The 25,272-nt window shown below is 40.8% G+C and overlaps 1 protein-coding gene across 29 annotated transcripts in view; it reads right to left on the bottom strand.

Moving 5' to 3' along the window:
• The window catches only part of LOC111960007 (receptor-type tyrosine-protein phosphatase delta-like), a 648,092-nt gene that overhangs the window by 347,513 nt on the left and 275,307 nt on the right, over positions 1-25,272 (bottom strand). For all 29 annotated transcript variants that reach the window (XM_070437867.1, XM_023981849.2, XM_070437873.1 and 26 more), the window contains exon 8: positions 1,165-1,212. The gene's annotated coding sequence lies outside the window, so the exon portion shown is untranslated. The remainder of the gene's footprint in view (positions 1-1,164; positions 1,213-25,272) is intronic.

Raw genomic sequence — 25,272 nt, 5'->3', positions numbered from 1 at the left:
TCATGCATGTTGCATAGTTCACACCACTGAACACTTACTATTCTGCTATTGGATAGTTTAAGGAGCAAATCACTCCAATATCAATCAACCAAGACATTCCAATATATAGGATATCCATTGAATAAATAACACAATTCTTCACATTATTGACATCCATTCATCTATTCTTCTTCTTGAGATTCCTGGTGTCCTGCACTTGAGGACCCTCTAATTCAAGCATACCATGATTAATACACATAGGACTGCTGTCAAATAAGATCCACCTTGGAGAAGTTGTTTGTGCTACCAATGTAGGTCATTGCTGAGGTTTCATCAGCAGTACATGCATGGCACTAACATACCGTACTTTTGTCAGAGACAGCTTCATTGCATAGTTCATTTTGTAGATGTATTGGGTTACTTACTATGTTTATGTGTCATAGAATGTGCCTGTACTTTAGGTCATTGACGTGTCTGTCAATATGTAGTCAAAATGAATAAGATGAGTCTCAATGTTAACTCATAAGCCAGTGAGTAAAAATGAAACATTCAGGATTTGTCAAGAGTAAGGCTTCACATATAATTGCTAATTATAAGGTCTAAGGAAATCAAATGTGTTTGGAACTTTGCAACAAGAATGAATTTGGCTGGCAGGCAGGCAGGCAGGCAACTATATCAAATGAGTGTTACTTTATCATAGTTTGGAAATGGAATGGGAGTTTCAATGCAATGGGATTTTTCTTCATAGAAATTAGAATTGACCTTCTTTCTCTCAATTTGCAGTATAAATAGCAACCTATGATATTATCCTTCAGCCAGTTAATATTCTCATTCAAATAACATGTCATTACTATAACAACATACAACCACTACACTCAAAACTCACTTCCACTTTTCAGAATCAGACAGGTGAGTGGACACATGGATCTGTTTTAAATAAGGCATTGCATTAATGTGACAAGTTAAATTGAGTCTGTTTTGTACTGTATTGTTTGGGCTGTCAGAATGAGTTTTCACATCCCAGTATACATAGCGAGTTGCACTGTGATACAGTGCAGACGTGTGTCAATGTCTACAGTCCTCCTTGTGTACAGTAGATAGACAACTATAACAGAATCCAACCCACAGTCTTTTATATGAACTGCCAGACAGAAACATACAGACCTATAAAGCACGGAGGCCTACCTTGAGGTTGAAGGTGTGAAAGTCATGGAACATTCTCTCTCCTGAGACCTGTGTGACAATGAAGAAGATGAGACGTCAGTCATGATTAAGGACGCCCGCAATTACAGAGCAGCCCCAGTGACAGTGATCGATCAACGAGGAACTCCTCTTAATGAAGACTAAAGCACCGGGGGGCTCCAGGGACCAAACAGGAAAATGTAACTAGGACTACAGTATGCAGTTCCAGATGCTTCAATCAGCTTGTGATAGCATGTTTATAGTGTGTTAGTTAATAGCACCTGTGATGCTAACATATTAAATGCACATAATTAATTGCAGTTACTAAAGCCAGTTRTCAAGAGATAGTCGATCAACACACCCTGATAATCTTATCAAACCAGGGGGACACAATCCAAAGTCCAAACCTGAACAATGCATCGTCAAAGTCATGGTAAAACATTGAATAGATGAAACAGAGTTCATGAAGGGTACACCCTTTCTGTTGCATTGAGCTGTCTGAAGGGCAGAGGACAAGAATAATATTCCACTCCAAACAGCAACAACCACCTATTCATGGTATCGGTATGCCCAGGCCATCACTAGCAGGTCACCTTGAAGGTGGACAACAATAGACAGAATTCATTGAGTTTGATTGAGTTTTTGTTTTATTTGTGTTAAAAGACTGTCTGAACCCAAGGGCCACTCAAACAGAACTGAATCAGTTTGACTGTGAAGTACAACTTTGTTTTCTACCTCATTGTTAAACTCTAGAGAGAGAGAGAAAATTCAGGCCCTGGAGGCGGATGCATSGGATGCCGATGTGTTAAAATTCAGCAGGTGATTCAGCCCCGTAATACACGAAAAACCTGGATCGCGACGGGCTCTGACTAACCATAGGGAGGTACACATTTGCTTTTGGTTCTATTTCCATTATGTATAAGGGGTAGAGTAAGGCCGTTGCCAAAAACAGACGGGCCCTTTGAGGGAAAACATCGGACCGGAGCTCCAAGAAACAGAAGTGAATAAAACAAACGACCTCCGAGAATACGGAGGAGGGAAAAAACATCTTTGAGATATGGGATAAATCATTTCATGTGTCACAGGGTGATAGATGGAATAGACTGCAGAATGAATTGGGTGGTACAGTTGGGAAAATGTAGATCTATGGACGCTGTTGTTGGCATTCCCTTCCTGGGCCACAAACTCAAGTGGCGATGCCATTTCATTTGGTGATTTTTGGAGCAAAAATWTMTTTTTTTGTGTGTGTGGGAACCAATGAGCAGCTTTAGGGTTACGTCAATTTGGAATGGTAAGCAATTACAGTGATTAATATGAAATGTAAAATATAGATGCTTGGTCTGTCTACCTCAAATATATCCTGTTTTATACTGTATACTGTTTATACTGTAAATGTTGAACATCTATACATCAGTAGAGGATCCTCAGAGGAGGTAGGGGAGGACCATCCTCCTCAGTGAATTTCATAAAAATMTAAAGTGCAACATTAAAAAAGTTAATAATTTTTAGAAACAACTATACTAAATATATCCACATCACCAAATCATTGATTAAAATACACTGTTTTGCAATAAAGCTCTACAGTAGCCTCAAATCAAATCACATCAAATTGTATTGGTCACATACACATGGTTAGCAGATGTTAATCCGAGTGTAACGAAATGCTTGTGCTTCTAGTTCTGACAGTGCAGTAATATCTAACAAGTAATCTAACAATGTCACAACTACCTAATACACACAAATGTAAAGGGATGGAATAAGAATATGTACATATAAATATATGTGCTTCTACACCTGCATTACTAGCTGTTTGGGGTTTTAGGCTGGGTGTCTGTACAGCACTTCGAGATATTAGCTGATGTACGAAGGGCTATATAAAATAAAATTGATTGATTGATTGATTGATATGGATGAGCGATGGCCGAGCGGCATAGGCAAGATGCAATACATGGCATAAAATACGGTATCTACATATGAGATGAGTAATGTAAGTTATGTAAACATTATTAAAGTGGCATTTTTTAAAGTGACTAGTGATCCATTTATTAAAGTGGCTAATGATTTGAGTCTGTATGTAGACAGCAGCCTCTCTGTGTTAGTGATGGCTGTTTAACAGTCTGATGGCCTTGAGATAGAAGCTCTTTTTCAGTCTCTCAGTCCCAGCTTTGATGCGCCTGTACTGAACTCGCCTCCTGGATGATAGTGGGGTGAACAGGCAGTGGCTCAGGTGGTTGTTGTCCTTGATGATCTTTTTGGCCTTCCTGTGACATCGGGTGCTGTACTGTAGGTGTCCTGGAGGGCAGGCAGTTTACCCCCGGTGATCCGTTGTGCAGACCGCACCACTCTCTGGAGAGCCTTGCGGTTGTGGGCGGTGTAGTTGCCGTACCAGGCGGTGATACAGCCCGACAGGATGCTCTCAATTGTGCATCTGTAAAAGTTTGTGGGGGTAAAGCCAAATTTATTCAGCCTTCTTAGGTTGAAGAGGCGCTGTTCTGCCTTCTTCGCCACACTGTCTGTGTGGGTGGACCATTTCAGTTGGTCCGTGATGTGTACGCCGAGGAACTTAAAACTTTCCACCTTCTCCACTATTGTCCCGTCGATGTGGATAGGGTGTGCTCCCTCTGCTGTTTCCTGAAGTCCACAATCATCTCCTTTGTTTTGTTGAAGTTGAGTGAGAGGTTGTTTTCRTGACACCACATTCCGAGTGCCCTCACCTCCTCCCTGTAGGCTGTCTCGTCGTTGTTGGTAATCAAGCCCACTACTGTTGTGTCGTCTGCAAACTTGATGATTGAGTTGGAGGCGTGCATTGCTGTGCAGTCATGGATGAACAGGGAGTACAGGAGGGTGCTGAGAAAGCACCCGCCCCCAGTGTTGAGGATCAGCGAAGTGGAGATGTTGTTTCCTACCTTCACCACCTGGGGGCCGCCCGTCAGAAACTCAAAGTGAGAGCTATGGCTATCCAACACTGGAACTCTTCCAAGTCAAGGTAAGCTTTAGGTTTTATACATTTATTGCCACCGGAGGCCCGCTGGTGTAACTGCTAAACTGCTTGCTGACTGTCCACTGTACTGCATGATTGTAGTGGGTTTACTAACGTGTTAGTTATTGTAGCTATGTTGACTATGACGTTACTAACGTCGTCAGCTAATATGGTGACATTGTTGTAGGCTGTGTAGCGGTTAGCGGTTATTATATGAAAGTTTGTCTTGGAAAGGTTTTATCGCCTTGTCACAGACAGCTGATGTGTTGTGCACAGTCCACAAGGGAAGGGAAAAGGTGAGAGGAGAGCGCACAGATGCGAGAAGAAATTATACAACGAGTAAAATGTTTATGCTGTTTGTATGTGACTGCTATGAAAGTGAACTGTGTTTGCGTATGATCAGGGGTGTATTCATTCCACTGATTATGCTGAAAAACATTTTAAACAGAAGGAAACTAGTTTTCAACTGTTGGACTAATGATCACACCAGACCAGCTAGATGCAGGCAAGAGTGTGCAAGGCGGTATTGAATGTGTCACTCTCTGTCACCTTGGGTGTGTTCTTATATTCACTCTGGAGAGCCAGTGTGCTCAGAGCGCACTCTGGCCGTTCTGGCCGAGGAGTAGGGTTGATCCGAGTGTTCTGACCTCACAACGGTAGTCAAGCACCCAAGCTAACTGGCTAACGTTGGCTAGCTAGCGAGCTACTTCCAGACACAAATGAGAGAACACTTCACTCTGACCATTTTACTCACCTTTGCAGAGCTGGTTAGGCTGTTTTCAACTGTGCTGCTGGCAACAATTTAATGAATWAAAAAATTGCCAAAGTTTCCTGACACCGGTCATATTCAATGGGTCATATTCAATAAATGAATCAGTTATTCTGCGCTTTGGTACACAGACACAAGTGCTCTGAATTCAGAGTAGATAGCCAGAGTGAATTGACAAACGCACCCCTTGATTACTCAAATGTTTCTCTCGACCTATGCACCTACCTACATTGTAAACTGCCATTCATAGGTTAGGTTGTAGCAACCTCATGATGGGTCTAGGGGAAATTAGACTATCATGTAGTAGCCTAAACCTGCCAATGTTACATTGAACTGGGTGAATGGAACATGAATGACAGTCATTCAATACGTTGTAACAGAAATTATAATCCTCCCTCATCTTAAACGTCACCGACCGCCACTGGTATACATAATTCATCATACAAATCACCTTGCTTAGTTCTTACTTGTGCACTCACCTAATGGTAAATATAATGTATCACAGTGCAGCTTTGAAGAATCTCAAACATCCTTCCACTGGCAGAGATCAACTGAACTGCTACCCTCCATTCAATAGAAAGTAATTACTCATATGAAGAGGAGTTTACTCCATCAACTTCTCTCTTTTGTCAGGTACAGAATCCTATAACTTCCAGTGGAAAAGCACAGTGATGGTGTGTGCTGTACGTACTATACTGTAACCACACTAAGCTGCCCTGTTCAAACGTGATGCCCTCCAATGCAATCTCCCTACCCGTCCGAACATCAAGATTACAGGGCTTAAGGTAATGGAAGTGGGAGAATCAAACATCCAGTGGGGAAGAACTGCACGCTCGTACAGGCTGGGTGTCTCAGCGAGCACACACTGTATGGGGTACATTATCTTGCCTTGAAATAAAAGTATGTAAGTTGTAAATACTATGTACCTATGGGTTCTATTCCAACTTCCACACTAGCAAACAAATTGGAACGCTGCCCAATAAATGTGTTATTTCTAAGTGGTATGCTAGTATGGACATTGGAACAAACAAGCTATTACTTTAATTGATGGGAATCCTATTTGTCCTTTTGATGCCATTATTTAGCCTCTACACCTYCAACCACTGTTCAGCCTTCCATGCTCATCATACTGTACTGTGCCAAGGACTTTTATTCCTCCCTCAATAGTGCCTTGCCACAAAACTTAACCTCACCTAATTTGTCCTTGTTCAGTTTTTGGTCTCCATAGAAACTGTCCCATCAAGTCCATTCAAGCCAGAGTGGCAGGGAGGGAAAGACTCTTGTCTGATCTCAAAGTGGTCTCATTTTAAATCGATTGTGAGTATGGCCTAAGTCTAACATAATTACAGTTAATTAGATAACTACTGAGGTGCTGTTGGAGTAGGTTAGGACAATGATACCCTGATGTAAGATTCAAAAGTTAAAAGGCACTTCTTCAACGTGTTCATATAGACTAGATAACAGGCACGTTGACCTAGTATTGTATCTTAAGAGACATACTGTCAGACTTGTCAGGCTTAAATAGAGTTGTTTAGCCTTTCACATATGAACTGATGCTTATTTGTCATGGTTCTTTATTCGAAGTGAACATGAAACATCATGCTTAAGCTCCTTTGAAACGTGTTGCCATGTGAAGGTCCTAATTCAATCCACACCAGTGAAAAGGTTACCGCTATGTGACAAAAAGATGACATTTATATCATGTAGATGAATGAATCTGTGTTACACAGGGAAAACAAAATTGATTGCATTGGTCGTAGTGCAACAGCATTGATTGCCTTATGGTAGTGTAATGGAAATGTTATATTTGATTCAAAAATGAAAAATGTAAACTGAGAATAAGAGTAAARCCTAGCAGCCAGTCTTTTCTGACACCTCTCTCCATAATGTTCATATGCTTGGAAAGATTGCCTCGGCTCAAGGCATACCCTTTATTTCCAAATCACAATGCTTTATAAACAAAGAAACACAAACACACACATTTTAGGCTTTTTGAGGACAGTTAGCATTTTCACAGCCCGAGGTGTCGTGCATCAGATGCTGGAGTTATCTTGAAACAAGAAAGAAGTCAATCTAGTGTAAGAAACAGCTGAATGTGATAATTGCTTCAGGTTGCAAAGGGAGTCTCGAAAGTTCTACCCATTACACTGTAACTCAGTCATCACTCTTTTGTTGTAAACCAGAGCCATTTTTATACAATCAGTCTACTGAATTCACCATCTGGTAGTTTGCTTGTTTGCATTCTTTGAGGAATGTTTGACTCATTTCACACGAACGTGTTTCTTTTGTGGTGTGATCTAGTAGTCAGTCGGAAACAATGTGTCCGAATGGTGCAGTCCTTTCAATGGGTAGGTCCTGCCAGATGGCAATGTCAATACTCTGTTTACAAACGTAAATGATGGTATTTGGAGTGCCATGGAGTACGCCTTTCAGTATGCTTTGAAATGTAATAACAATCTTTTGCTGTGTAAAACTTATTTGTCCCTTTGGAATGATGACAATAGTGATGGTTATTATGTTGATGATCATGATGAACATGAATGAAGATGATGACAATGATTATGTGACGATGATGATGATGATTGGTCCTTCAAAATACACTATAGGTTGCATCCGTAAATATAGGCTTTACAACAGACTGGGAGAGGGTGGCAGGGAGAGGGTGGCAGGGCCAGTAACCGAAAGGTCGCTGGTTCAAATCCTTGAGCCTACTAGGTGAAAGATATGTCGATGTGGCCCTGAGCAAGCACTTAACTGTAATTGCTCCTGTGAGTTGCTCGGGATAAGAGTGTCTGCTAAATGACTCAATGTCAAATGAGACACACAACCAAACATTGAGAGCCACTCAGCCTCGCCTACAAATATCTGCACTGTGACGTGTTCTGCTCTGTGTCAGCAGACTTGAGACTACTGTGTATGCATACAGTTTATATCTGCTCTGTATAAGCAGATTGAGACTACTGTGTATGCATACAGTTTTTATCTGCTCTGTATAAGCAGACTTGAGACTACAGTGTATGCATACAGTTTATATCTGCTCTGTATAAGCAGCCTTGAGACTACTGTGTATGCATACAGTTTATATCTGCTCTGTATACGCAGACTTGGACTACTGTGTATGCATACAGATTATATCTGCTCTGTATAAGCAGACTTCAGACTACTGTGTATGCATACAGATTATATCTGCTCTGTATAAGCAGACTTGAGACTACTGTGTATGCATACAGATGATATCTGCTCTGTATAAGCAGATTTGAGACTACTGTGTATGCATACAGATTATATCTGCTCTGTATAAGCAGACTTGAGACTACTGTGTATGCATACAGATTATATCTGCTCTGTATACGCAGCCCTGGACTACTGTGTATGCATACAGATTCGGAAGGCGCATAAATGCGAATAGAAAAAAACAGTTGAAAAAACGTCACCACTGACTGCTTCCTCTCACAGCGCCCAGGAAAATGTATCTCCTCAAGTCCAGGCCTGACAATGATGCACTGTCCAAATCGCTCCCATTGATCCCCACTATTATAAACTATAATTCCACTTAATAAGTTGCCTTCATGGTCAACAAGATGGATTTGAAGCCTGAGAGTGTTGTCAACTTTGAGTGTAATTGCTCAGTACTGAACAATGGAGTCTATTTTGTTTTTATGGAAAACAATGACCCTTTCCCCCCCCTATCCTCACCTCTTCTACTCTCTCTGTACCTTCGCACATTTTGGAGAGCGCCTGAATCCGGGTGAATTTAATGATTTGATGTTAACAGTAGAATGGGACCTTAGAGCCTCAGGAGATGGAAAAGGGAACATTTGGCTGGTGGAGCTGCTTGCCTCAGCACTTAGGAGCAGCACATTTTAAACACTCTGCTTTCACCCGGAATGGCCGACAAGAGGGACTGATGGGGGTGTGTTGACGTGGGGCACCTGGGGATTGTGCGGCCATTCATCACGTTAATGAGTCACGTCATTTATTTACCCCTAAACGCGGGAGTTTGTTTAGAAGTTCCACCCTGCTAACATGTATTTTTTCTGTAATGTTAGCTGAAGCTAATGATTTGTCCTAACAAAAACTAACGCTTGGGGAGTTGATATACAGTGAATGTGCATAGGCTTGTGGCTTGCGTACAAGGTACATTTTTTGTGTGTGTGTGTTTGGTTTATGACAGCGGAACAATTAAGATGCACTTCTCAATCTTGGTTTCTGCGCAAAGTGAGCGGTGGAAGGTTACCACAGAATTAAAAGAAACATATTGACTGTTACATTTGGCAATACCAACCAGAGACACTGCTGTGGCRGTCTATCTTATTGTACTGTTTGTAATAGAAGTGTTTTTTTAGGCCTGAGACGAAACACTGATGAGAAGGAGAGATTAGAATGAAGGGAGGATATTGGACAGCAGAAAACATTTTACTTGGGAATCCAAATCTGTGATATTACCATTTTGCGGGTGAGCGAATTTAAAGGAAGATGGACTGATAAATATATCAAAAGTTATTTACCCATTATAATTGGAAATGTCTGTCACACTGTAACTGCGTCTACCTTTATCAGCGGCAGGTATTGTATGGATGGCGAAATGCTGCATGTCAGCCACATCTTTAGATATATTCAGGCAACAGATATTTATTGTAGGGAAAATGTTCAGACGTTCAAGAGATCAAGTGAGTTGTGTAATATTTGACTAAGGTCAGCTTGTTAATCCCCGTTCACCCCATACTGTGTATGCACTTTCAACAAAACCATGATGAACATCTTCTCTCTTGAGAGACTTCAACTGAATCTGTCATTAAACTCAATGCTTGAGGTGACTCCAGTTGCTAATTACCAGTTGCTAATGACATGGAGCACTGGCATAGGCTGTTCATACTAGACTGAACTGAGCAGACTGAAACCCCTAGGCCCCTAGGCTCATCTGTTCAGACACTTTAACAGCCTATGGCTGCCCGGCCCGGCCTTGTCAATCGGCCACTCCCTTTTCCCCATTGTCCCCACTCCCCGACTCCCATCCCTGGGCTGTCACCCTCACTGTCCTGCCTGTCTGGGGTCCAAAGTGACACTCAGCATTGGCTGGATGAGCTCCACCCGGAGCCGCTCCGACGACGAAGCAGGACACTGTGCGGACGCCGTTGGGCCCTGAAGATGTCATGTTGTGACAGTGGCAGCTGTTTCAGAGCCGGGGAGGGTGATAGATAGGTGGCGGCAGTAGTGGACTTTCGTGTGTGTGTGTGTGTGTGTGTGTGTGTGTGTGTGTGTGTGTGTGTGTGTGTGTGTGTGTGTGTGTGTGTGTGTGGTGTGTGTTGTGTGTGTGTGTGTGTGTGTGTGTGTGTGTGTGTGTGTGTGTGGTTACTAAAATGAGATCCAGACACAGATCCGTGGAAAATGTCAAACAGTCTTGCTCTTACAAGCTGTGGTTTGTGTAAACAAGATATATTCTTGGAGATATTTGACTAGATTAGAAAATAGTAGGGGGTAACTCAGCCCTTCAACAACAACAAAAAATCAACAAGAGCTGGACAAAATTGTCACGCCCTGACCATAGAGAGCTGTTGATTCTCTATTTTGGTTGGGTAGGGGTGTGATTTAGGGTGGGTTATCTAGGGGAATTGTATATCTATGTTGGCCTGATATGGTTCCCWATCAGAGGCAGCTGTTTATCGTTGTCTCTGATTGGGGATCCTATTTAGGTTGCCATTTCTCCATTGTATTTGTGGGATCTTGACTATGTGTCATGCCCTGACCTTAGTTATCTATGTTTTCTGTATTATTTTGGTCAGCTCAGGGTGTGACGAGGGTGGGTATGCTTGTTTTTGTTTTTGTTTTGTCTAGGGTTTTTGTAGATCATCTTTTGTTTTGTAAGTCTAGGTAATTGTAGGTCTATGGTGACCTGAATTGGTTCCCAATCAGAGGCAGCTGTTTATCATTGTCTCTGATTGGGGATCCTATTTAGGTTGTGATTTTCKCTTTTGGTTTGGTGGGTTCTTGTCTATGTGTAGTTGCTTGTCAGCACTCGTTTTGTATAGCGTCACGTTCGTTTTGTTCAGTGTTCGTTCTTCATTAAAAGAAGAATGTATGCATATCACGCTGCGCCTTGGTCTCCTCATTTCAACGGACGTGACACTATGTTTTCCTGTGTAGTTGCTTTCTGCACTGCATGTAGCTTCACGTTTAGTTTGATTGTTTTTTGTGCTTTAAGTTTCTCTTCTAAATAAAAGGATGGAAACATACCACGCTGCATCTTGGTCCACTCATTTTAACAACCGTGACACAAATAGAGTTAACACTCTGTAGGAAGTGAAAACAAACTTCACGTTAACATCTAAAATAATTTGAGGACCCCTGTAGATATATATATATATATACTGTACATACAGTATATCGGAAGTTTACATACACCTTAGCCAAATACATTTAAACTCAGTTTCTCACAATTCCTGACATTTAATCCTTGTAAAAAGTCCCTGTCTTAGGTCAGTTAGGATCACCACTTTATTTTAGGAATGTGAAATGTCAGAATAATAGTAGAGAGAAGGGTTATTTTCAGCTTTTATTTCTTTCATCACATTCCCAGTGGGTCAGAAGTTTACATACACTCTATTAGTATTTGGTAGCATTGCCTTTAAATTGTTTAACTTGGGTCAAACATTTTGGCTAGCCTTCCTAAAGTTTCCCACAATAAGTTGGGTGAATTTTGCCCCATTCCCCCTGAAAGAGCTTGTGTAACTGAGTCAGGTTTGTAGGCKTCCTTGCTCACACWCGCTTTTTCAGTTCTGCCCACAAATTTTCTATAGGATTGATGTCAGGGCTATGTGATGGTCACTCCAATAGCTTGACTTTGTTGTCCTTAAACCATTTTGCCACAACTCTGGAAGTATGCTTGGGGTCATTGTCCATTTGGAAGACCCATTTGCGACCAAGCTTTAACTTCCTGACTGATGTCTTSAGATGTTGCTTCAATATATCCACATAATTTTCCTTCCACATGATGTCATCTATTTTGTGAAGTGCACCAGTCCCTCCTGCAGCAAAGCACCCCCACAACATGATGCTACCACCCCGTGCTTCACGGTTGGGATGGTGTTCTTCAGCTTGCAAGCCTCCCCCTTTTTCCTCCAAACATAACAATGTTCATTATGGCCATTTCTGTTTCATCAGACCAGAGGACATTTCTACAAAAAGTACAATCTTTGTCCCCATGTGCAGTTGCAAACCGTAGTCTGGCTTTTTTTACGCCGGTTTTGGAGCAGTGTCTTCTTCCTTGCTGAGCAGGCTTTCAGGTTATGTCCATATAGGACTCATTTTACTGTGGATATAGATACTTTTGTATCTGTTTCCTCCAGCATCTTCACAAGGCCCTTTGCTGTTGTTCTTGAAATTATTTACTCTTTTCGCACCAAAGTAAGGTCATCTCTAGGAGACAGAACYCGTCTCCTTCCTGAGTGGTATGACGGCTGTGTGGTCCCATGGTGTTTATACTTGAGTGATATTGTTTGTTCAGATGAACGTGGTACCTTCAGGCATTTGGAAATTGCTCCCAAGGATGAACCAGACTTGTGGAGGTCTACAATTGTTTTCTGAGGTGATTTATTTTTTGAGTTTTCCATGATGTCAAGCAAGATGCACTGAATTTGAAGGCAGGCCTTGAAATACCCACAGGTAAACCTCCAATTGACTCAAATTTTCTGGAATTTTCCAAGCTGTTTAAAGCACAGTCAATGTAGACTAAACTTCTGACCCACTGGAATTGTGATACAGTAAATTAAAAGTAAATAATATGTCTGTAATTGTTGGAAAAATGACTTGTGTCATGCACAAAGTAGATGTCCTAAACGACTTGCCAAAACTATAGTTGTTAGCAAGACATTTGTGGAGTGGTTGAAAAACGAGTTTCAATGACTCCAACCTAAGTGTATGTAAACTTCCCGACTTCAACTGTGTATATATATATATATATATATATTATATATATATATATATAATATATATATATATATTATATATATATATAATATATATTATAATATATATATCAGTACATATATATATATTATATATAATACAGTACCAGTCAAAAGTTTGGACACAACCTACTCATTGCAGGGTTTCTTTATTTTCACTATTTTCTACATTGTAGAACAATAGTGAAGACATCAAAAACATGAAATAACACATATAAGAATAATTTGTAACCAAAAAAGTGATTAACAAATAAAATATATTTCTATATTTGAGATTCTCAAAGTTACCCACCCTTTAACTTGATGACAGCTTTGCACACTCTGGAATGCATTTCAATTAACAGATGTGCCTTGTTCAAAGTTAATTTGTMGAATTTATTTCCTTCTTAATGCGATTGAGCGATTGAGCCAATCAGTTGTGTTGTGACAAGGTAAGGTTGGTAAACAGAAGATAGCCCTATTTGGTAAAATYCCAAGTCCATATTATGGAAAGAACAGCTAAAATAAGCAAAGAGATATGACAGTCCATCATTACTTAAAAGGCATGAAGGTCAGTCAATACAAAAATGTCAAGAACTTTGAAAGTTTCTTCAAGTGCAGTTGCAAAAACCATCAAGCGCTATGATGAAACTGGCTCTCATTTGAACCGCCACAAGAAAGGAAGACCCAGAGTTACCTCTGCTGCACAGGYTAWGTTCATTAGAGCTACCAGCTTTAGAAATGTAGAATTCAAGGCACAATTAACCAGCATGGCTACCACAGCATTCTGCAGCAATACGCCATCCCATCTGGTTTGCGCTTAGTGCGACTATCATTTGTTTTTCAACAGGACAATGACCCAAAACACACCTATAGCTGTGTAAGGGCTATTTGACCAAGAACGGTAGTGATGGAGTGCTGGCCTCCACAATCATCAGACCTCAACCCAACTGAGATGGTTTGMGATGAGTTGGACCGCAGAGTGAAGGAAAAGCAGCCAACAAGTGCCCATCATATGTGGGAACTCCTTCAAGACTGTTGGAAAAGCATTCTGGGTGACTACTTCATGAAGATGGTTGAGAGAATGCAAAGAGTGTGCAAAGTTGAACCCGATCTAGCATKTCTGGAGAGACCTGAAAATAGCTGTGCAGCGACACTCCCTTTCCAACCTGACAGAGCGTGAGAGGATCTGCAGAGAAGAATGAAGAAACTCCCCAAATACAGATGTGCCAGGCTTGTACCATCATACCCAAGAAGACTCTAGGCTTTAATCCRTTCCAAAGGTGCTTCAATAAAGTACTGAGTAAGAGTTGAAAAACTATGAATAATTARGTAAATGTSATATTCAATTTATTTATTTATTTWATATACATTTGGAAACATTTCTAAAAACCTGTTTTTGCTTTGTCATTATGGGMTATTGTGTGTAAATTGATGAAGAAAAATAAGGCTGTAACGTAACAAAATGTGGAAAAAGTCAAGAGGCCTGAATACTTTCTGAATGCGCTGTATATATATTATACCTATTTAACCCCTTTTTTTGGGCAGCAAAATGGAGAACACCATCGTCTTCGTGAGAATCTCCCCTTTCCATAGTGGTGTCATGGTAGTTTGTAGCCCAAACGGTTTGGACGCTACAGACTGAAGTTGGCACATCAGCAGTACTAACTTTGGAACCTACAGTCATTTTTGTGAGAAGACCAATTTTCGGAATACACTGCTGGAGCTCGGCCATCTACAAATATCTGTAGCTTAAACTGACGGATTTTGATGGGGATTMTTTTATTATGTTACTTAGATTGACGTAACCAGACGTGTTTTGACTTCATGCAAACCCAAACAACGTATCTAGCCCAGCCTACCACCCAAACAACACTACACTGTTGTTGTTATTGCACATTTCCCACCTGGTGATAGTGTCTATCTCTGACACCAATASGCTCGTTCACACCATCTGCCAGTGAGGTGCACAGAGACACCCGAGTGCCAAGGGAACACTTTAAATGTGCCACTGCCATAATGCCTCTGTCCCRCTGTGCACTTCTACGTGTCATGAGTGAGTCTCTAGTTGAGGACACACTGTAGTAGGGGGCAAATGATGTGAGGACAAAGCAGGGATGCTGTTTGACATGAGTTGTGTGGACATCACCTGAGGATGTCTTCTCACACATAATACAGCCATGAGTTCCCACTTCCCACCAAGAACAGAGGATTGGATACCATTTCAATTCAAGTCAATTGAGACTAATTCAATTGAATCACTGTTATAAATCAGATATATCGCCTATGAAAAACTGAACTTGAAAAGAAATTGACAACATCYCACAGCCAGCTGGCAAAGAGATGGGCCAACGAAAGGAAAGATGTGAGCCTTACTTTACAAACATAATTGTTTCTAGGTCTAAATCAAAACGCTGTTAAGATTTTTTAAGTCTAGCATTAAATAACAATGACAGAAATTCACTGCATTGCTCAGCTACTTTGTAAAGTCACTGATAAACCGAGTAGTTTCAGTTTGATGGTAATTTCACCGCAGACAGTCTTTGAGGAGGGGATTCAATTCTGTCCTGACACATTTCTCTTAGAACAGCCTACTTGCACAAAACTTCACAACAAAGTCTGTGATTTCAGGGGTTGTTTCATGCTTCTGACGGTTTGATCGTCACTGTGTTTTCACATGCAATGGGGGAAAGAAAGAGTTTGTCTTTCTCAAGGTTCTTTCAGATACTCCCCCGTCTCCCATCCCCCTGCACAATTAATTTTATCTTTGGGGGTATTATCAAGAGGGAGCCTGGCAAAGCAGCATGACAGAAAATGGTAAAGAACCCGAGGCCTGGGGTGGGAATTAATCTGTTTGACAAGATCTCTCACAAACGATTTGCCTGGCTTTCCTTCAGTTGGATGTCGTCGCCACAACCCAGCGTATCTATGGGGCTGTGGATAAGCATGTTTCAACCATAATGCTGACAGAATCAAATCACGTTGGAATAAACAACGACAGAGCAGCACTGAGACTGAGATGGGGTTGGGAATGAATCCTAAACATTCATGTTTGAAAGTAAGAAAAATACATGAGCAGACTATTTAGCAGTGTGCCAAGGTTAAACGCTTTAACCTTGAGGCTTAGTATTTAGCAAGACCATGCCAACATCTTGAAGTGAGACAGCAGAGCACCGATCAATCATGAAGGCACATTTTCCTAATTTCCAAGCCAACATAAGAGAATATGTATTAATATGGTGAAATGAATCAAAGCATTTCTTGAAGAAAAAAAGAACCCACAGAACATATTGGCCCTGTTCGTTTATACCGGCTCTTTCAGTACTTTCCAAACTATTGATATCATCCCAGACGTTTGACGCATAATCCGGGATGCGGAAAATTAATCAAAGTAATGATTGAATAATTATCTCAAGTGCAATTAATTAAACATGCCAATGAACTCATCTTGAACAGCTGTCCTAGCTACCCCATTTAATCACTTGTGAGAATTACCAAACACATGGAGGACGCGGAGTGCATGCAATAATCTCCGCAAAGTGCATTGTTTACAACCAGTAATTAATACCATACTGTGTATTAGTGAGCAAAGTGACTGCTACACAGTCCTATAATTGTCCTAGAGAGAGTTGGGTTTGTTTTTCGCCGGTTGCCTCCGAGACTCCTCCTTAGATAGCAGGCAGTTTATTTCAGCACTTCTTTTTTGGTTTACTCAATGTTGTCAACATACTGTATAGGCAGCGCTGCATCCCACAAAAGATTCAAGGGATTACTGTATGTTTGGCGTATACTTTTGTGATAACTGCCTTGCATTAGCGTACGAGTACAGTAGTATGAACAGTAAACTGTCAAACCCTGTGCTAAAAAAACTAGCTGCATCTCCGGGACACCCAATTCCCTGACCACATCCCCTCTACACTAGATTGTCCACATATACAGCATCATTTGTTTTACAGTATGTCACTGCCCTGAAACCTGAAATCATTTCCAATGTTTTTTTCTTGAAGGAAGGGACTAGCTAAGTCCTACAGTCAAACCCACATTCAGCCTATTTAAAAGGTTGCCGTGACCATGCCAACCGAGTCTGCCGGGTTTTTGCTATGAGGTAATTTTGGGCATCACATACCCCGCTTTCATGGTCCGCCAAAGCCTGACAGTCACAGAAGACTGAGGGAAATGGAGTCTGTGGTTCTGACATATGGAGGATCTATCTGGAGCAGACTAGTGTCTGGTGGATGAATTAGGATTGACAGCTAATACAGTGGTGTAACACGTGTGTGAATCGTCACAAGTGGACTCTCTTGGGAACTACTTTGCAGCGGGGATTATGGAGGAGTATGTAGCTATGGCGACGATAATTTACAGGTCATCACTGATCGCAATGATACATCTATGGGCTTTTCTTACAATTCGTAATATGCACCGGTGTCCAACAATGGCGACATTATAATCTTGATAATTACATGCACTTATTTGAGTTTACATAAAAATGGCACCATTGTGATTAGAATATTAAATAATTGTGGGCTGCTGAATCCAAATTGTAATTAGCATATTCATTTAAATTCCAATATCTCACACACTACATTGCATTGGGAATGATAACAATAGGGCACAATGGAGATATTACAGTAATTAAAATAAGCTTAGTGTGAACTATGTGACTGCTCTGTCAAGAGTGTCTAACTACATGATAAAACGCAGAATTAAGTGTGTCAACTGATATGAGTGGCATGCACAATACTAGTCAGGGACAAAAAATATTGGCATTTTCTATATTTGAATGATTTGTTGGTTGGCCATGCATACTTGATGTAGTACACCCATTAATTTGACATGAAGGTGAAACGCTTCCTGTTTTGTCTGGAACCTTAATATTTTCGTTCCTATGAAGTTACTCTCTTCCAGGTCAAATAAGACTGATAGAAACTAAAATAAATATTRCAGAGACACTGAACGATGCCTCTCAAGCAGTGTTAATGGTATTTAGCCTTATCTGGGATTGGTTTGTTTATACCCCGCTTGAAAAACACCAAACACTTTTTGTCTCCTTTTGAGAGCATCTCAATTAACTCTTCCGACAAGAAAGTGATGAATTAAGACTCTGCTATTCAATCAACACATGCTCACAGCATGGGCATTAGGCTTCTCATGGGCCATGCTAATGTTGCTAGCTTTGAAAGCAAACAGCCCGTTGTTGTCCTCGGACTGTATTGCAGATTGAATTATGATGGTGTGTACAATCAATTACTTCAAATGACGTCGTAGAGGTATTCCAATGTGATGCTTTGATGGGAAGGAGAATCCACAACGTGAAAATTAAAAACCATCTCAAAGGCTGTGTCACTACAAAGAAACCTTTGAAACCATTGTTGTCAACAACAAAAAATATGACTCGGCCTGCTGTAGTCACCCTGGTGGACTCACTCAATACCTTTGAGCGAAATGGAATATTGATTGGCCCAAAAATAAATTCAAAGCCTCAATAAATATCCCTTCTTGTTGTGAGGGAAATATATACTGGCTTTGATCGTTTTATTGTTAACCCTGATGGGTGGCTCTTAAAAAATCGATTTCCCTACAAAGTTATTGCTCTTTTTTCTGTGTTTAGCTAAATAAGCTGTTAGACCGGCAGATACTTTGGCCAGCTAAAAGGTTGTTGTTGACTCTGCTTCAGAACAAGGATGGCAATAAATMGACATTGTGAAGTTCTTTGGCTGTGAGGTCGTGCAAGGCTTTTAAAGGATTTCTAGGCGCATCGATAGCAATTATATTTAAATGACCCAGATATGTCCATTTTTTTAGATGACAGTTGGCGTGACTGTTCAAATGCACCCATTAGCTGTTTTGATGGTATTTTGACCTTAAATTATTTATTTATTACAGCATATATAGACATACGACTATCTGAAAATTGCCTTGCTATGTGATAGTGATTCGTGGCCATTTTTAGGGTCATATTTAAGTGGTTTGTATGAAAGTTGGATGTGGATGGACTAGGAGCGTTCTGTTTGTGTACATAGAATACATTTTTATTGGTTTGTATGACGGTTGGATAAGGATGAACTAGGGGCCTTCTGTTACTGTACATGTTCTAGAATGGGAACATTAATCTCGCGTGTTATTTAATAGATTGACTGAAACAACTCTCTAACATGGCATTATAATGTCCCCAATACCCACTGAGTTGTTTGTATGGATATGGCTGAACTAACAACAATGCATTGCACACACGTCTAGATGGGAGAGGCTTTACAGACACGCCTGGTGCCCAAATTGATGACGTACAGTGCATTCGGAAAGTATTCAGACCCCTTAACTTTTTCCACATTTTGTTACGTTACAGCCTTATTCTAAAATTGATGAAATATATATATTTTTTTAAACATTTATGCCAATTTATTAAAAATAAAAACAGAAATACCTTATTTACATAAGTATTCAGACCCTTTGCTATGAGATTCTAAATTGAGCTCAGGTGCATCCCGGAGTCACCTCTTCACTGTTGATGTTGAGACTGGTGTTTTGCAGGTACTATTTAATGAAGCTGCCAGTTGAGGACTTGCGAGGCATCTGTTTCTCAAAGTAGACACTCTAATGTACTTGTCCTCTTGCTCTGTTGTGCACCGGGGCCTCCCACTCCTTTCTATTCTGGTTAGAGCCAGTTTGCGCTGTTCTGTGAAGGGAGTAGTGTCACGTCTGCTCCCGTTCTTCCCCCCCTGGTGCTTGAGGGAGCCGGGCTGCGCTGCATCACGCACTCCTATCATCTATTACGCATACCTGCCTTCCCTCGTCACGCGCATCAGTGATATTGGACTCACCTGGACTCACTCATCACCTGTTATTACCTCCCCTATATTTGTCAGTTCCCCAGCTCTGTTCCCCGCTTCGGCATTGATTGTTTTTTGTTTTTGTTTTCTTGTATGCTGACGCTGTTCCTGTCTCGTTCCATGTCCGTTTCTAATTAAATGTTTGACTACCCGTACCTGCTTCGTCTCTCCAGTGTCAACTCATGTGACAAGTAGTACACAGAGTTGTACGAGATATTCAGTTTCATGGCAATTTCTGCATGGAATAGCCTTCATTTCTCAGAACAAGAATATACTGATGAGTTTCAGAAGAAAGTTATTTATTTCTGGCCATTTTGAGCCTGTAATCGAACCCACAAATGCTGACGCTCCAGATACTCAACTAGTCTAAAGAAGGACAGTTTTATTGCTTCTTTAATCAGAACCACAGTTTTCAGCTGTGCTAACATAATTGCAAAATGGTTTTCTAATGATCAATTAGCCTTTTAAAATTATAAACTTGGATTAGCTACCACAATGTGTCATTGGAACACAGGAGTGATGGTTGCTGATAATGGGCCTCTGTACACCTATGTAGATATTCCATAAAAAAACTGCCATTTCCAGCTACAATAGTCAATTACGTTTCCAGCTACATACAACAATAACAATGTCTACACTGTATTTCTGATCGATTTGATGTTATTTTAATGGACAAAAAATGGGCTTTTCTTTAAAAAACAAGGACATTTCTCAGTGACCCCAAACTTTTGAACGGTAGTGTGTATATATATATATATTTTATACATTTGCAACAATTTCTAAAAACCTGTTTTTGCTTTGTCATTATGGGGTATTGTGTGTAAATTGATGAGGTAAAAAAAAGAAGAATCAATTTTAGAATAAGGCTGTAACGTAACATGGGGAAAAAGTCAAGGGGTCTGAATACTTTCCGAATGCACTGTATGCCGCGCAGCCAGAGTCGAATGGAGACGAACGGAGACGAACTGATTCGATTCAGTCAGTTCAGTCAGTCAGTCAGTTAGTCAGTCGTCCTTATGAGCCCTTCAGCCCTTCTAAACTTCAGCGAGGATTAGAAACTTGTCTGCTGAAGTTGGGACTTGTTCAGAATCATTCCGTTTTTATCTGAGAATTTACATTTTMTACAAAAATGTAGACGTTAATCCTGTAGTTTTACATTTTTTGGGGTGAAAATCACTACAATAAATGTGCTTTAGCTGTCACCCTGGCCTGATATTGGCTACACTATCTAGCTACTTCCCTCTCCTTACCATGGCAAGCGGGAGCAAAGGACACTGTGCCCTGTGTTGTTGTGATGCAGGGTTGCAGCACAATCTATCCCCATTGAGCAGTGTAGACTGTATCACGTGACATCCAGATGGTTACTAGTACCAAAAAACAATATTATAAGTTATTTCTCATGTAGGCTGTTATCCTACTCAAAATAAWATAAAGTTGAACGGAACAAATTGGCCACTTTAGCTCCATGTGATACAGCTGCCCGGTGGGAAGCACGAACCTCTTCGCCCAAACATATTGCTTCGCTCTGGGACACTGGGACACCGGGGCTGAGGACAACAAGCACCTCGATACAACAGTGATGCGCTTGTCATTCGCAACGGCTTGTCGTTAGCTAATTGGAATGTCACGGTGCCACCCAGATGGTGACCAATACTATAAGTTGTTTCTACCTCGCCCATCAAAATAAACATTACTTTCTTGTTTAACTAGCGCCATGCTGCTGTTGTTGCCAGCTAGCCAGCATAAACTAGCTTGCTGGGAAGGGCTAATCAAGACGACTGAACTGACTGAACCGAATCCATTCATCTCCACTTGACTCAGCTACACGACATACGTCCTCGATTTGGGCACCAGGCGTATAGCCTCTCCTCTGTACATCCAGGCTGTATCACATCCGGCTGTGATTGGGAGTCCCATAGGGTGGCGCACAATTGGCCCAGTGTCGTCCAGGTTTGGCCGGGGTAGGCCGTCATTGTAAATAAGAATTTGTTCTTAACTGACTTGCCAAGTTAAATAAAGGTTATTTTAAATTTACTGAAACAACTATGTAACATGGGATTATAATCCCCTCAATACCCAACTAGTATGCTTTTGGTCGTCACTATATAATAGAGTTCAAGGTGAGCAGATTATTTGGTGGCAGTTTAAGTCATTCTCTAAACTAACAGTGTTTCATCTCCCACTTGTAAGCATGTCATCTGTTGTGCAACCATTTTCTTCACTCCCKTGTCCATCTCTCAGTCACCCTCTCGCTCTTTTCTCTCTTCCTTCCGTCCTTCCTTCCCTCCCTCCCTCTGTCAGTGTACAAGTCACACCCGAGCCATCCATCCAAACCCCTAGACCATGAAATTAGCTTAAGACATAAAGCGGTGAATGACACAGGTGTGGATACAAATGAGAACATCCAATGGATGAAGTGCAGATCCGAGATGTGCGACACTATAGTGGTTAAGACATTTAGAATTACATGTCACAGCTTACTTATTCTTTTATTTTGTGCCTAGTCTTTTGGGGGCTGATGTGTAATGTGTATTCCAGAAGCTAATGCTAGCTTGGTATTAGCACACGCCGCAGAGCTCAAGGTAATTCTTGTGAGAAACTCATATTCCCAACGAAAACTTTTAAAGTTGTTTAAGCTTGTCCGCAATTCTTCTATGRGCGGTATAAATTCTGACGCTTCTCGTCCTCTATCCCTTTTTAACGTGTTCAGATATTCAAATATTCTATTCACCTCCTTCTTTAATAATTGCCTCCCGTGTACAACTAAGATTTGGAATACGACAAGCCCCGGGGGAATCATGGCGGCTATTGTTTGCGACAAAGCATGTTAATGTACCTGCGGAGCGTTTTGAATGACACCGATGTAAACAAGTCCTGTGATAGTAGGGATGATGAAAACATCTATTGTGTGTTCTGACTGTGTGGTTCTYGGATGCATGACATGGACTGGGCTTGATTGTCGGCACGATAAGCAATTTAATAATGTGGGAGTTGTTGAGAGAGAGCGATAGAGTCAGAGCCCTGTTAATATCCACAGTCAGTTGGTTTTGTCACAAAGGGGACGCGAGTGAATGTGCCAAATGAAAGGCAGACATTTCATGAGATGAGAGAGTGACATTTATACAGCAGGCCTTTTATGAGATATTCTAATTTAACGTAGATTCAGTGACATACAGTAGATGCTTTGCCCCTTTGGCCAAAGTCGTGCAATAAGCCAGGGGCGACAAATCAAGGGGATGTGAGAAAATACTGGTACCATAASTGTATTTCATTGTTCTATGCCCATTACTTTAAAACTGTGCAGGTAGGAGTACAGATTAAGCAAAAATGTTGTTGTTTTTGTTGAAATCAATGAAAATGGTCAGCATTAAATGGAAATGTATAGATTGTAACGTAAACTCGCCCCATTCCGTACAAATGTGCGTAACCGCGACATTCAAACGAGGTTACAAAGAAAACGAATGGGACTGTATCGACTGTGTTGACGTCAAAATCGGGGGTGTGAACTAGGTTTCTATTCAAGCGTTGATCGACATGGTAATGGCTCTATAGTATTGGAGAAAAGTTGAAAAAACTGACCCTCCGTTACATCTTGACGTGTCATGTCGTAACGTACAGCACGCATAAAGCAACTATTTCTGTCTTACAATCTCTCTCCACCAGGTGTAGCACTTCTCTCATCGTTTAAAAACAAGAAATGGACAGTGACGGGGGTAAGGGGGATACCTAGTTATTTTTTTCGTCATCATTGCATGCAATCATCATTCTCAAAGCCGCTGTTTACTTCTAAGATCACTTTAGCACCGCCCTAAAAACCCGATTCATATTTGACACAAACCTTCAAATAGGTATGTAATGACACATTATATAAACTCTTTATAGTGTTTTATTTACATTTTAGAGGCGATAAGCTGATAAGTTGGACAGATCGAGTGACAAAAGCAATTTTCCCACACGACATCTGTCCTTCTCACTATAACGCATTAGTTCCGCTTCCCCACCCGCCATTTTTAAAAAGAGGAGCTCATTGCCTTCTTGAATTATACAGAAACGGGCAGCGTGAAGGTCTCGGCATGAATTCTGTTGGAAAGGGGAGAAATGGTGCTTTACAATGGTATTGAAATTACAGTTGATCTGGAAGTATTACGTTTTGGGGGCGCTAAAATAAGGTCAATTGTACGGACCAAGGCGATGTACGAGTTTACGTGAGTTTACGTTAGGCCTACTGTGTTGTTTTGACTAGTTGGAAAAACTCCACCTCTAGAGAGAGAAGGGATACATCACAGCTCAAAAATGCTACAATGTTATTGACTATTGGCATTTGTCATCATAGGCATTGACTCCATTCTTTCCGTTACATCCTTCTCCATGATGGGCAAAGGTTTGCTGTCATCTATTTTCCTTCAAAAACCCTTTGAGTTCCATTATAGCCGTATTCAAAATGTGTCGTCCAATTACCCAATCTCGACAAAAGGGAACCGCATGTTAAAAGGGGAAAGTAAAAGAGGTACATGCAAAGTGTGAAGGTATCTCTTTTGATTGATGGGACCTTTTTTGGTGTGTGAAGGGGAGAGTCGAGAGTGTGTCCACCGATTAATGATCCTTGGCGTTTTTGAATGATTACTAGCGGATTTGTCTCGACACTGAGAAGTGAGTGTGGAATTGAAAAGCTAATCAATTGCTCCTTTGCTTGGGCAAATGATGGACTAATGATTACCTGCTATAATGTGATGCTGCCATCATCTACATATGGATTCGCCTGCTGTGGAGACTTTGTAGAATTAATATGAAAACATCGTGAAGAAGCAATACCCCACCACTAAAGCAAAAAATGCTTGGCATAAACCAATGAATCCCTTTTTACTGSCTTGTTCATGTGACACCAATATGTAATAAAGGTGTTATGCATGACTTTTCAACAAATGTATAATATTTGGAAATACAAAGATCCCAAATCACCAATACATGCATGAATGCAATAGCAAACATACCAGCACTCTCTAGTGCAAACAAGACTATTGGCCTTCACAATTCAGTGTAGAGTATTCATTGAACTAGTAGTATGTATGAGTACCTATGAAACATGTTGGCCATAACATAAATCTGCTCAATTAGTCTGTCCGGGGTGAGTTGGATGCAAATAACTGGTAAAATGTCCATCCCGCCTAACCAATTATATTTGGGCGACATTGGCTGTTTGAGTTACAGTGGAATGATGGGTTACTAGGCGACAGTGACTTAATAACTATCTACCCTGTTTGAGTTACAATGGAATAATGGGTTACTGGAGAACCGTCTTCAGATATAAAGCTGACAGTTGTATAGTGTTGTACAGTACAGTATAGAAGTACAATGTAAATGTGCATCCTAATGAGGTTATTCTGTCAATACGATGCTGAATTATGAATAACAATCTGGCCACACCACTGTGGTGAATTGATTGCTTTTATTTAGTATCCCCTGCAAAATATTATATTGTACATCCTGTAAAAGTTTTTTTTATTTCTCTCTCGGACAAAACATGTCAAAGTCCATCACATGCTTGCTTGCACATATGCACACACACACACACACACACACACACACACA

Source organism: Salvelinus sp. IW2-2015, linkage group LG37 (genome assembly GCF_002910315.2).
Source record: "Salvelinus sp. IW2-2015 linkage group LG37, ASM291031v2, whole genome shotgun sequence".
In the NCBI taxonomy this organism is placed as follows: Eukaryota; Metazoa; Chordata; class Actinopteri; order Salmoniformes; family Salmonidae; genus Salvelinus; species Salvelinus sp. IW2-2015.
This window is presented reverse-complemented; position numbering and strand designations above follow the sequence as displayed.